Source organism: Accipiter gentilis, chromosome 26 (genome assembly GCF_929443795.1).
Source record: "Accipiter gentilis chromosome 26, bAccGen1.1, whole genome shotgun sequence".
Lineage (NCBI taxonomy): Eukaryota > Metazoa > Chordata > Aves > Accipitriformes > Accipitridae > Astur > Astur gentilis.
Window position 1 is genome coordinate 3533310 of NC_064905.1, and position 7494 is coordinate 3540803.

Genomic DNA, 7494 nt, shown 5'->3' on the forward strand with positions numbered 1-7494 from the left:
GAGGCAGGGAGCCCCGCAGGGCCGGGCTGGGCCGCCCGTGGGCGGCTGTTCTCTCACGCCGTGTGGCCGGCGTGGCCTCGCCGGCACGCCTCGCGGGGAAAGGGCGTCGAGCAGCCGCCCGGGCAGGTGCCCGCTTAGCCGCTCTAGCCTGAAGGGACCGGCCGGGCGGCGGCGCGAAATGGCTGTCCGCGGGCGCCTACGGGAAGGGCCCGACGCCGGAGGGTCCGGCGGCCCAGGGGAGGCGGTTGCCCCGCCGCTCCCCTCAGGTGCCTCCCCCTGCCCGGCTGAGGGAGCCGTGCTGCCGAGGGGAAGCCGCCCTGCTCGGCGGTGAGCCGGAGAGCCGGCCGCAGGCAGCCTCCCTCAGGGTGCTTGCTCGGAGCCCGGCACAGCTCACAGCCCTCAGAGCAGCTCCGTTGCGGGCCTGCGGCTCGCTGAGGTAGCAAAGGCCCAAAAGGCTTAATGCTATGGCCAGAGTAACAAACCTGACTGAGAAACGGGGTGTGCAGGAGCGGCCATACGCCTTTCAGGGGAGCTTGAGCAAGGCAAGGAGCTGCATCTACCAGTGCTCCTCCACGTAGAGGAAGGCCCTGCTGCAGTGAAGCGTTCTCTCCCTGTTCCTCTATTGCTGATGGCTTCTGTCAGCTTTGATTTAAAAAAAAAAAAAAAAAAAAAAAAAAAAAAAAAAAAGCAGCCCCTTTTCCTGTCTACATACCTATTAAGATGAGCTGCCATTCTGAGTTACTGCTCCCTGTGCCACTGGGCTCGGGGGACCAGGGAGCAACAGTATTTTGGGAAACCCCCTTTCAGCTGGTATGTGATGAGAGTGAACTACTTTTCCATGTGAACTGGCATGTGGGGACACCTGTCACAACAGAATTAAAAGTCAGATTTTATTTTATTTTTTTTGTACTGAGAGCCACAAGCCCTGAAAAAGCTTGTGTGTACATTAGCACAGATAGTCCATCACTGGCCCTGGGCAGGGCATGCCTTCGAGTTACCATCCCAGGCTGTCCTCGTGTCCAGGGGCCGATCTGTAAGAGGGGTGTCTTGGGTGCTGTAAATTAGCGAATCTCAAGATTACTTTTACCTGAACACGCACTCTCCAAAAATAAAAGTATATAGCCTCCTAACGCTCAGGTTTCTCCATTAATTTGAAATGTGTAACACACATTTGTAATACCTGCATAAAGGAAGAACATTAAATTCTGTTGCTGAAAGTGAGACAAACTGAAACAAAAAAGAACTGACACAGTGGTAAAATGAATCTTACCTGTCAAAACATGGCATTCACCTTCTTTCTCAGTCTCCCACAAAGATGACCTTTTTGAAAAACAGTAAACACAGTTCCACAGTACCTACACATTCAGCTTCTTCTTGAGTGTAAAGTCTCCTATTTGCAGCATACAATTAGTTTTCCAAATACAAGGTTACTTGAGCCATGGGTTCACCAGGATACGTCCCCCTACGATCCTGTTAACGTTAAAGCAGATCACCTACTGAGGTGTTGTCAAGTGGATTGCCACAGGCTAACTAAAATACAATAATAATAAAATTTACTTCTGTGTGAAAACAAGGTACAGGAATAAACAGTAGTGCAGCTTACCATGTGAGCGAGGACGGGGGATTGGGGCTGCTGTGAGAGCCCTCTTTTAGAGTTACAGGATAATTTTGGCTGGAAGGCACCTCTGGAGGCCACCTGGTCCAGCACCCCGCTCACTGCAGCACCAACACGGGTCACGCTGTGAGGGCTCAGTCTCTGCAGTTTGTCTGGGCCAGTTTGCTACAGTGGTGCAGTAATTAACCAATACTAATTACAGCCGATTTGGAAATGCTGATATGGGTTAAAATGAGTAGGTTTTTAAATTATTTCTCACCTTCCTACCAGCTCTTCTCTTTACTTAAATATAAGGTAACACACTTGTAGCATGTAACAAAAGTATTTAAGCAAAACCAGAAAAACTAACAATCTTTTTTTTTTCCTTCCTTTGCATCCTATAGTAGAGAACTGTTAATTCGCAACCTGTGCATCACTTGTATGTATAGAAATAACACCCTGATGGATGGCAAAGTCAAAAAAGAGGAGAGCAGGGCAATCACTGTAACATCATGAACGACCCTTCCCATTTACTCTACTTAAAATCTCCCTAGGAAACCAGAGAAGGAACAGTGTTTATTTCATTTTCTAACCTTCGCTTTGATTCATTTCTTACTGTCTTTAAGAAGCAATTACTTCTAAGGGTGGCACTTAATGTGTGAAAAGTGGCAGTTTGGCAATGCAGCACAGATAGAGAAGATACACACAGGGATTTGTGAAGCGGCAGAGGCAGGAAAACCCACCAAGTGTGGTGGCTGGTGTCACTGGCAGAAGAAAAGCATCATTAATTGATCAGACATGTCAGCCAAGAGGAGCTGTACAGATACAGATAAGACATTTGTTTGATTTGGCTTGAAAATGGGAACTGGTATTGAAATCTAAAATGAAGTTTTGGCATAACCCGAATGACAAACAGACTGGAGCAGGAAGGTGAATGCTACATGGTCATAGTGAAAGAGGCTGCAGCTGTTTGCATGTACGTTTACCCATTGTAATGTCAACAAGAGTACATGGCTACTGGTCAAAACCATCCAAAAACCTGCTCCATGCAGCACTGAGCAGCTCACAAAGCAGACTACGGTTACAGAAGTCCACTCAGGTCTGTCGAAGGGGAGCGATGCAGCCACAGCATGTTCTCGTGTGTACAGAGTCGCTTTTAATTCAATTACCGTCTTCCATTAGTGAGGAAATAAATGTGGGAGGAAACAAAGGACAGGCACAGAGAAGCAAAACAGGGGTAGGAAGTAGGAGATATATGCTTACTGTGTCTCATTTGGCTCCATAGGGCTTTAGAAGGGCTGTCATACATCATGACATTTATTATTTCTGTCATGTACTAGGATGAGAAGTCCATTACAATATCGATCATTTTACTCTGCTCAACTCCACGCTATGTAATACTCAGCATAGCTGAAAAAGCTTACAAGTGATTTAGAAATAGCTGTACGGGGAGAATTGAGGAAAAAATCGGAGTCAACATGGTTTCCCTTAATGGAATTCTCTTTTTAGTAAGCTTTTACAAAACTTGGGAAATTGCATTTTAAACATGGTTAAAGCCACAGCACAGTTGCAGTCAAGCAATCAGAAGCTACAGACACAATAAAGATTCCCTATGCAATCTTAATTCACACGCTGAAATAACAACATAATCTTCAGCTGTGTTGCCCCATCATGGCTGTCACATAACCTCTTCACCGGGCTCCTCCTCCTTTCACCAGTCAATAATTTCTGCCCCAATGAACTCAGGGCCAAAAATCTTAAAAGGCATCAGAACGCTTACCCTTCCTTGATATCAAAAGGACCACTTGCAAACCTGAAAATCCAAATATTTCAATTTAACCTGAAATAACCACAGATTGCAGTCGTTGGATGGGGCAGCACAAGGGAGGTGCTAGCTATTATCATTGGTGTACCATCAGCAGGACCAGGCAGCAGGAGCAGGACGCTGTTCCAGCATTGCAGCAGCAGCAAAGACAGAGCTATCCTGCAGCCAGCTCAGGACAGGGAGATGTAACAGAAGACCATCCTTACCTGGTTGTCTTCTTTCTCACCTGCAGTCTGCTTTTTGCTGCTGATCCTGCCATGGGTGGACACTAGAAGCTTTCTTCATCACCCTTCTTTAATGTACTGTCTGTTCCATCCCCAGCTTCGCCTGTAACACATTATTTATGCAGAGTGGCATCAAAGTCTGCATCAGAAGATCCTTCAGTACTGGAGAAAGCTGCATATAGGAAGGGGAGCCAAGGGAGGCTGATGACCTGGCCCGTGTGGTTATGACAGCACGTGCTGGTGCTGGTCCATCTCTTCTATATTCTTACATATAGCTTTCAAGGGATCCTCCTCATGTTAGGGCCTGATTTCAGACGTTCATCCCTAAAAGGGAGGAATAACAGATAAGCCAGGATGTCCATGAGGAAGGCACTCAGGTATCACACTGATGATAAGAAACAAAGTTACACAGACAGATTACACCAGACCTTAACATCACAACAGTAAAACTAGAGATAGCCTGAAATTTCTCTTTTTTTTCTTCTTTTTTTCTTAAGTACTCTTGTGGTGGGCTGTCGTGGTTTAACCCCAGCCAGCAACTAAGCACCACGCAGCCGCTCACTCACTCCCTCCCCACCCAGTGGGTTGGGGGAGAAAATCGGGAAGAGAAGTAAAACTCGTGGGTTGAGATAAGAACGGTTTAATAGAACAGAAAAGAAGAAACTACTAATGATAATGATAACACCAATAAAATGACAACAGCAATAATAAAAGGATTGGAATGTACAAATGATGCGCAGGGCAATTGCTCACCACCTGTCGATTGACACCCAGTTAGTCCCCGAGCGGTGATCCCCCTGCCCCCATTCCCCCCCAGTTTCTATACTAGATGTGACGTCACATGGTATGGAATACTCCTTTGGCCAGTTTGGGTCAGCTGCCCTGGCTGTGTCCTGTGCCAACTTCTTCTGTCCCTCCAGCTGGGCATGAGAAGCTGAAAAATCCTTGACTTTAGACTAAACAACACTGAGCAACAACTGAAAACATCAGTGTTATCAACATTCTTCTCATACTGAACTCAAACCACAGCACTGTACCAGCTACTGGGAAGACAATTAACTCTATCCCAGCTGAAACCAGGACATGGGTTGTCCCTGACTGGATGCCAGGTGCCCACCAAAGCCATTCTATCACTCCCCCTCCTCAGTTGGACAGGGGAGAGAAAAATATAACAAAGGGCTTGTGAGTCGAGTTAAGGACAGGCGAGATCACTCACCAATTACCATCATGGGCAAACCAGACTCACCTTGGGGAAAATTAACTCAATTTATTACAAACCAACCAGAGTAGGGTAATGAGAAATAAAACCAAATCTCAAAACACCTTCCCTCCACAACTTCCTTCTTCCCGGGCACAACTTCACTCCCAGATTCTCCACCTACCCCCCACAGCAGCACAGGGGGACAGGGAATGGGGTTTATGGTCAGTTCATCACACATTATTTCTGCTGCTTCATCCTCCTCAGGACTCATCACACTCTTCCCCTGTTCCAACACGGGGTCCCACCCACGGGAGACAGTCCTTCATGAACTTCTCCAACGTGGGTCCCCTCCATAGGCTGCAGTCCTTCAGGAGCACAGACTGCTCCAGCGTGGGTCCCCCACGGGGTCACAAGTCCTGCCAGAAAACCTGCTCCAGCCTGGGCTCCTCTATCCACGGGGCCACAGGTCCTGCCAGGAGCCTGCTCCAGCGCGGGGTTCCCATGGGGTCACAGCCTCCTTTGGGAACCCACCTGCTCCAGCGTGGGGTCCTCCACGGGCTGCAGGTGGAGATCTGCTCCACCGTGGACCTCTGCTCCACCGTGGACCTGCCTGGGCTGCAGGGGGACAGCCTGCCTCACCAGGGTCTTCATCACCACGGGCTGGAGGGGAATCTCTGCTCCGGCGCCTGGAGCATCTCCTCCCCCTCCTTCTGCACTGACCTGGGGGTCTGCAGGGTTGTTTCTCTTACATGTTCTCACTCCTCTCTCTGGCTGCCACTTCTGTCTGTCTCACAACTATTTTCCTTCTTAAAAATGTTATCACAGAGGCGTTACTGCTATCACTGATGGGCTTGGCCGTGGCCAGCAGTGGATCCATCTCGGAGCCGGCTGGTATTGGCTCTGTTGGACACAGGGGAAGCTTCCAGCAGCTTCTCACAGAAGCCACCCCTGTAACCTCCCCCCCCCCACTACCAAAACCTTACCACACAAAGCCAATACAACTCTAAAAGCCATAGCAACAGACACAGGATCTAAATATTTGGTACGAATGATCAAGCCTTGAGTATGGGATAATTAGCTCTAATTTAGAAATAATATAACATGTATCTGAATATAGGTCCCTTAACAAAAAGACAGCAAAATTGTACTCTTGGGTTTTTTTGCATGCAGCTGAGGTTCAAATACAGCTCTACTGATGCCCAAATGGATGGTATTAGCCTGGATCTCAGCTAAGTGTTTGCAATCGTAAACAGTAAAAGTTGGATTTTTGTGGTGACTTGAACCATATCGACAGGTCATGGACCAGGACATAACAGGGTCAGGGCTTGGAGCATCACGGGAGCTAGATGTTAGAGTACCTGGGTTAGCATGGCCACACTTTGGGAAGGGAGGGAGGAAGGAAGACAGGGTGTAAGAAGGATGCTTCTTCCATTGAGTTATATGACCTGATGCAGGGATGAGCTGTCTCTGCTTGCCTGCCTTCATACTGGACATGTGTTAGAGCCATACCTTTAAAGAAAAGCAGGAAAAACTGTGTGCCAGATACAATTCAAGGAGAAATAGTATGCTGAACATTTTCACCAGCCCCTGCCAATATTCAGGACAGTCCTTACCAAATGAGGGTCTCTGGTCCTTAAACAGGATGTAATCAGCAGATAAACTGAATGCTACCAACTTCTGTATATTGTGCACATACACTGCTTTGCAGCAACATTTTAGATCAAGGATCCTATCAGCATTCCCACGTGCTGTTTCCTCCCCGGGAACCATGACTCCACGGCATATCTTATACAGATTGCTTTTCCACCTGCACTGTTTTCTGGATTTTTTTTCCTGGAAAAAATTGGCCCTAAAAGTCAACATACTTTGAAACTTTCTGTGCCCTGCTGGTCCAAAGGTGAGACCACCTCCCAGTAGAAGGCGTAATAAAAAATTGGAGCCGATGGGGCAGAGGTGACTCAGGAAGGAGTGTGTCAGTGAAGAACTCCATAAGCCATGTGCATGCAAACCTGGCAAGGCAGACTACACATAACCGTTTCAGCTACTATGCTGCAATAATGCCGGATGCCCTTGCCCCATGAGCTTGTCTACAATGCCTCCCCCAGAATATAATTTCCTCCTGTACGCTACTACTATACCTGCTGCCAGCCCACGGCACGTCTCTGCTTGTTAAACACAATGAACTTGATCCCCAGATGATGCTCTGCATCACTGCCAACATGCATGAGCTCTGCTGACCACCTACAGGTGACCAAGGTCATGGAGATGGGAGAGAATACATGGTACTCCACATAAAATAGCCTGTTCTGGTGGTCACTTTTCACATCTACTTCTTCTGCAGTACCGTCTTTAAAATAGTCTCCCTGGTGCCCCATGCTTCCCACAGGCTCTGGGAAGGGCAGAGCTAAGGCCATGGGGTAGGGCCACAGCACACGCTTGTCCAGTACCTGATTTTCCTGTGTTTGTTGTGCTCCTTCGTCTCTATAGCTTCACCGTCAGAGCTTGAAATGCAGGTCCGTGTGATGTTTGGGAAGCATGTAAGACGTGTCAGCCAATCATCATTTTAGGCAGATGCTCTGGGTACAAGTTCAGGAGAGAGAGTCCCTCTGCTCAGAGCTGTCTGTTCTCATTTCAAGATCAACAGCACCAT